The sequence below is a fragment of the Candoia aspera genome, chromosome 1, assembly GCF_035149785.1.
Source record: "Candoia aspera isolate rCanAsp1 chromosome 1, rCanAsp1.hap2, whole genome shotgun sequence".
In the NCBI taxonomy this organism is placed as follows: domain Eukaryota; kingdom Metazoa; phylum Chordata; class Lepidosauria; order Squamata; family Boidae; genus Candoia; species Candoia aspera.
Genome location: NC_086153.1, coordinates 67,212,052 through 67,218,409, shown reverse-complemented (window position 1 = coordinate 67,218,409; position 6,358 = coordinate 67,212,052). Strand labels below are relative to the sequence as shown.

Below are 6,358 nucleotides of genomic sequence, written 5' to 3'. Positions count from 1 at the left end.
TTAACCAAGTCTTCCTCCAAATATATTGGGCCTATAAATCTCAGAATTCCCCATCTGGATGACTCTTGGGCATTCTGGGAATTATAGTCCAACACACCTAAAGGGTACCAGGGTGAGGAAGGTGGTTCTAATTAATGCATGCCTTGACTGATTATGATTATGTGCCTTTGTGTTGGTGTTGATTCTTAGAGACTACATAAACAGGATGATCTGTCCCTAACCTGGTCTTTCAGGTCTTCCAAAGATGCACTCATCACTACTGTAACTGAGTTCATTGACCTTACTGCTGGTCATCCTCTTCTTCTCTTTCCTTCTACCTTTCCTAGCACTATAGACTTCTCAAGAGAATGCATACATTCTTTTTTTTAAAATATGGAATGCTTCACAAATTTGCGTGTCATCCTTGCGCAGGGGCCATGCTAATCTTCTCTGTATTGTTCCAATTTTAGTATATGTGCTGCCGAAGCGAGCATGAGAATGCATACATTCTTGATGCCTTTTCAAATGTTTCTTGGCACTTTTCTTGAAACGGGAGGTAGCCAAACTCTACCAAATAACCTTTTTGTACACTTGACAGCTCCCGTGTTTAGAACATATTTTAATCTATCCTGGGTCCAGAAGGAAACAGGAATTCTGGATGAGGCCTTGCCAAAGCAAAGTGGAATGTTACATAAGCATGTCTAGTGTTTTCCATTAAAGCACTTTATATTCTGCCATGCCAAGAATTAGCTCAAGGTAAAGTGCTTAAAATGTCTTTAGAGTATCATAGAAAAACCAGTAAGTGTGAATACTTATTGATGCTAAAACCCCATAAATCTTTTCCAGTGCTTTAACTGTGCCAGTGTGAATGTATTCCTCGTCTTGCTAGAAAAAATGTCCTTTGTATGCTTACTTAATGCTCCTGGCAATTTCTATGTCGCCAATAAATGCGTGAGGGCCTTTTTGCTGATTAGTTTTTTCTTTGTATGTCAGCCTTTTCTGCCTCTGCTGTCCTCTGTGCAGTTCTGCGTTCACATTTTTTCAGCAGTCCTTAGTATTTTAGGCTTCGGGGCCACCTTTAGGCAGGAATGTTATAATTTACATACTGAGCCATGCATATTATAATGAGGCTTATTTATTTGAGAGAAGGGGAGGAAAATGAAAGAAGCTGGCATGGGAAAGTAAGTAACACTAGACCTTCCTTATTTATTTTTGCAATGATCTAAGGCTCACTAATCGCTGTTGGGCTGAGGAGAAAAACGCAGCTTAAATATAAAAAAGTATGGGATATATCAAAGTCAAAACCATTCTTATAAGAAATAATGCACAGAGATGAAGTTCTGCTCATAAATAGAAGTTCTCAAGGTTTCCTCATCCAGAGTTATCTGTGGGATATGTGACACATGTAAGGATGACACATGTAAGAAAGAAGTAGGGCTTTGACCACATGGCCACAGCCACCATCTTGACTTTTTCGAGCCCCCTCCCATGGATGCCCCTGGGTTGAAGTCAGAGATGTGCCATGTTTTAGAGCAGTGTTTCTCAGCCTCAGCTTTAAGTTGTGTGGACTTCAACTCCCAGAATTCATTTTCATTTTCATATTCATTTTAATGTGTGCATTTTGAAAGGGACACTTTTCAATATATAAATACTGTAAATCTATTGCATGTTAAGAAAGCTGATTGTTCACTCCTAGACAAAAAATAAAAAGAAGCTCAACATCTAAATGTAGAGTCTATTGCTTAATCTATTATGAGGAGCAAGTGAACTCCTGTGCTTCTCTCTCACCCACCATCTACTTAATGTCTCAGTTCTGTCTTGCATTAAAACAGAAATTCTGATAATATCTTAAATGGGAACTCTGTTTAATCGTAGCTGAAATTCCTGTTGAAATTATTTATTTCTTTGTTTATTGAATCTCTAGTCTGCTTCCCTTTGAGAGTTCAAGGCAGTTATCCCCACAGCAGTCTTGTGAGGTAGGCAGGGCTGAATAGGAATGACATCATCAGCCTACCCACTGCAGCCCACAGCTACACACACGCACAAAATGTGAGTTGCAGCCTTCAGCCATAAAAGATTATTCATCTCTGATTGAGTGTTGTGTGAATCCAAGTAACTGTGGTTTATTCAGTTAATCATAGTTAGCAGTTTATATGGTTAATATAATACATACAGAGTGTGAATAGGGGTTGTGTAGATGTATGAATTAATGGGTTAAGTATTAATGGGTTGCATTAATGTATGGATCTGTGCAAATGGTGAAACTAAGTGAGGTTTAGGAGGTTTTGGATCCATCCACATTTTAGCTTTGCTTCACTCCCTGACAAAGCTCTGTGGGCCAGATCAAAGCAGGGGTGCATTTCTCAAGACTTTTTTTTTTTGGTGTATGTGCTTTTGAGTCAGTCTTAACTCCTGCCTAGTTCCTGCAGTTTTCTTGGCAAGGTTTTTCAGGTTTGGCCTTGCCTCCTTCCTAGGGCTGAGAGAAAGAGACTAGCCCAAGATCACCCAGCTGGCTTCATGCCTAAGGCAGGACTAGAACTTACAGTCTCCCAGTTTCTAGCTTGATGCCTTAACCACTACGCCAGCCTGGCTCTCTCAAGACTTTAGGGTTGTATATGTCCCTGGGGTCTTGGATCTGAAGTTTTGGCTTTTCATTGTGCCCTCCCCTCTCTCTGTTAAATCTAGGTTTAGGTCAGCAATGTCTACAGGGGGACAAGGGGGATCAGAGTGACAAAAGCCACTGTATGTCATCATGTTGCAACAGAAGCTCTGACCCTTGTCTATGTGTGTTGCAATACTGCACACATACCCCTAAACAGTGGAGCTTGCGCTGTGCCGCTGCAACACTATTTTTATCAGAATGCTGAAAGCGGTGAGACCCTGCAGATGCTGCTCTCTTATGTTAGTTATAATGTATTACCATCATTAATCAGACAATATAGTGAAACTTGGTGAAAGGTGAAAGGTCCCCTGTGCAAGCACAGAGTCATGTCTGACCCTTTGGTGGGATGCAGCTTTTGTGACGTTTTCTTGGCAGACTATAGTGGGGTGGTTTGCCATTGCCTTCCCCAGTCGTCACCTTCCCCAGCAAGCTGGGCACTCATTTTGCCGATCTTGGGAGGATGGGAGGCTGAGTCGACTTGAGCTGCCTACCTGAGAGAGAATCCAGCTTCCGCTGGGATCAAACTTAGGTCGTGGGGAGAGTTTCAGTTGCAATACTGCTGCCTACTACTCTGTGCCACACGAGGCTGTTATAGTGAAACTTAGTGCCCTTAAAATGCATCTGCATGATAAGCACATTTAAAACAAACAAGGAACAACTTTCCTCAGGAGCCTTGTTTTTAATTTTAATTATCCTTTTCCACTTCTCTGCAGAAGGAAGATAGGACAAGCCTATATTAAGGAGAAAGCAATAGCTTATGAAAACAAAAGAGCCCTGATAACCCAAAATGGGTAATGCCAACCCAGTGAGACTCAGATTCACACAGTACTATAGTGTGAAAAATTCAGCACAATGAGGAACACAACCTCAAGCAACCGCTAAACAATGAATGAGTGGTATCGGGCACAGTAAGTAGAAAAAAAATATCTAGAGAAATAGATGCTTCAAATTACAGAGAGAGAGAGAGAGAGAGAGAAAGAGAGGGATGTGTATTGGGGAATGAATTCTAAAAGGCATTTCTTTGATCAGCATTGTTATATGACAAAGTTCTTGTTTTTCAGAATTTACCAGAATGTCAATTAATCAGTATATCTGAGAAAAAAAAAATCTATGAATGATCAGATCTTTGTGTTTGCATGTATGATTCAATTCTGGCCTTAAACTGGAATAAAAACGATCTTTTCTAACTACTGCAATCTACGGTTTCAAGGATGCTCTGGGCCTCTGGTATCCTCCTGATTTCTCAGTTCAAAGTAGACCTCTTCAAGTGTTCTTAAAGGAAACATGCTAACCTACAGCATTGTTTCTCAACCTCAGCAACTTTAAGATGTGTGGACTTCAACTCCCAGAATTCCCCAGCCAGCATGCTGGCTGGGGAATTCTGGGAGTTGAAGTCCACACATCTTAAAGTTGCTGAGGTTGAGAAACACTGACCTATAGGATGTACAGATGGGGCTTCCCTTTGTTTTTGGCTAAGAAGAATGAACTGGAACTGAAAGTGCAAGAAAAGAAAAAGAAAAAAAAAACTAAAGTTAAGAAATATATAAATGACTTCTGACCTTCTTTTCAACAGATAACAGTCTTATTGTCCTTCCTCCCTCTTGAATATTTTGCAGATCCCCTCACACCCTCATTTAGTCTGCATTGTTCTTAATCTTCAAATCCATAAATCATCAATTCATTTTTTTCTTTTTTTCAGCAAAAAGTCCATATAAAGTTTCCTGTATACACCATTCAGATATATCCCTTCCTGGAAATGCTGAGCACCAGGATCTGAATAGCACCAGGATCTGAATAGCATCTAAAGCTATTGCTCTGTGAATGGTCATCTAAATGGCAAAGGCCTAAGAATTCATTTCCAGGGGGAAGGTTTGTGTTGGAAGTGTTAGCAAATCCAGCATGCCTCATTAGCATGTGCATTAGCATGTGAATTGAGCTCGTCCCACAATGCAACTCTGAGGAAGCTGTTTGTTGCTACTCCCACTTCCTCTCTTTCTCCTCTTCCTCCTTCCACCACCAGGGAAGACAGCAAGCTTTGGCTGCTCCTCCCTCCATCTTGGGCCATGTGGTTGGGCCTAAGAAAAGAAGGATTTTCCCCACTTTCTTCCACACAGCTCTTGGCAGCTATAGGGCTGAGAGTTTAAGGTGAATTAAATTTAGAAAGAACAGAAGATACAGGGAACTTCATTTTCCACTGAAGATGGAGATAACAACAATAAAGTCAGTAAAACTCTTTTTACTTCTTAACCTACTCTGTCTAAGCGTGTGATTCTTTATGCTTGGGAGGGCTGAATGTGTAAGATCAATAACCTGTATTTCTCTAACATGCTCATTGAAGCTATCTAAGATAATGTTCTTTTTCTGAGTACAGCTTCTCAGCTGTGTTAAGCTCTGCTCCATTTAGGTGGTTCTAGCAGGCCACTAAATGGCTTCAGTCTGAACCCCATAAAATAATACTTAGATATGTCCGACAAGTCCCAAATAAGATGAAAATTTATTTATTTATTTTTCAAATTTTGTCACCACCCATCTACACCCACAAGAGTCGTGTGGTGCCTCCAAAAGGGAACTAATGTATTTCTAAGTATCTCAGGACATTAGTAATGTTTGAGTGGTGGTGGTGGAGATCAAATTTGGATCCATTTTAACATTCAATAATGTTATTAAAAATGTTACACGGCTTGATCATAAAATGATGATAATGGAAACACACAATGCCTTACAAAGATCCAGTTGCCACCTTCATAAACTGAAGTCTATAAAATCACAGATAAAGATGTGATTGTAATGAAGAAAAGGGAAATAAATTTTTACTAGTGGTAAAATTTCTATATCAGTAAACAGGGGAGAAAAAACCCTGAAGATGTTCCTAATTCTACAAAAAGATTTGAGAAAGGTTATATTTTAGTTTGGCCAGAACTGAATGTTGAATGGATTTAATGAATACTGTGTAATTTCTAAGCCAGAAAGTTTGGCCATAAATGTAAGTGCTGGATTATTGGAATTGATCTGCCCCCTTCTTTTTAAAGACTGAACCACAGAGCTAGAATATAAATATTAAAGCTCAATATTGTCCCAAATAATGTTGCTCTTGATTTTTGAAGCCACCTCACAATTTTTCTCTAGATTATCAACCAATTTATACCATAGAAGTGAAAGGCTTTGGCATTAGTATGGTGATGTATATTTTCATAACTATATGCTATGTTTGACCAGAAACTAGACCTGTTCCTTCTGTTGGTACAGATCAAGAACTTCCTTTCCAACCATGACTGTGTATATCACTTTTGCAATCTTAGATGCCATTTTGCATAATTTCTATTTAGCAAAGTGGAATTAATGAATAATGATAATAGCAGATGCAGAGTGATCAATATATCACTGGATCAGCTTTAACAGCTTAGTGGGACGTTGTCCAAACCACATCATCATTAAAAAGGACCATTCTAATGATAATTAAGATGCTTTAAAGTTCATTTTACAGAAGATGGTGGTTGGTCTGATAATCTCACTTCTGCTCTTCTGACTATGCATAATTATCCTGAAAGCACTCAGCTGACTGAAATGTTTGCAGAAAGAATTGTATCTTTCTTAAATGCTGGGGGTATTTTGTAGTTCCTCAAAAGATCAGTCAAATCTCAGAAAACTTTGCTGGAATCCTTAGTTTCAGAAGATACAGGCCCAGTTTACTTTGTTACCTCCCCACACAGTTTGTTG

The 6,358-nt window shown here is 39.4% G+C and overlaps 1 non-coding gene across 1 annotated transcript; it reads right to left on the bottom strand.

The window, feature by feature from the left end:
- Positions 1-366: 366 nt before the first annotated feature.
- Positions 367-473, bottom strand: LOC134488667 (U6 spliceosomal RNA). Its single transcript, XR_010066989.1, has one exon. It is a non-coding gene; the product is annotated as a U6 spliceosomal RNA (small nuclear RNA).
- Positions 474-6,358: the final 5,885 nt, after the last annotated feature.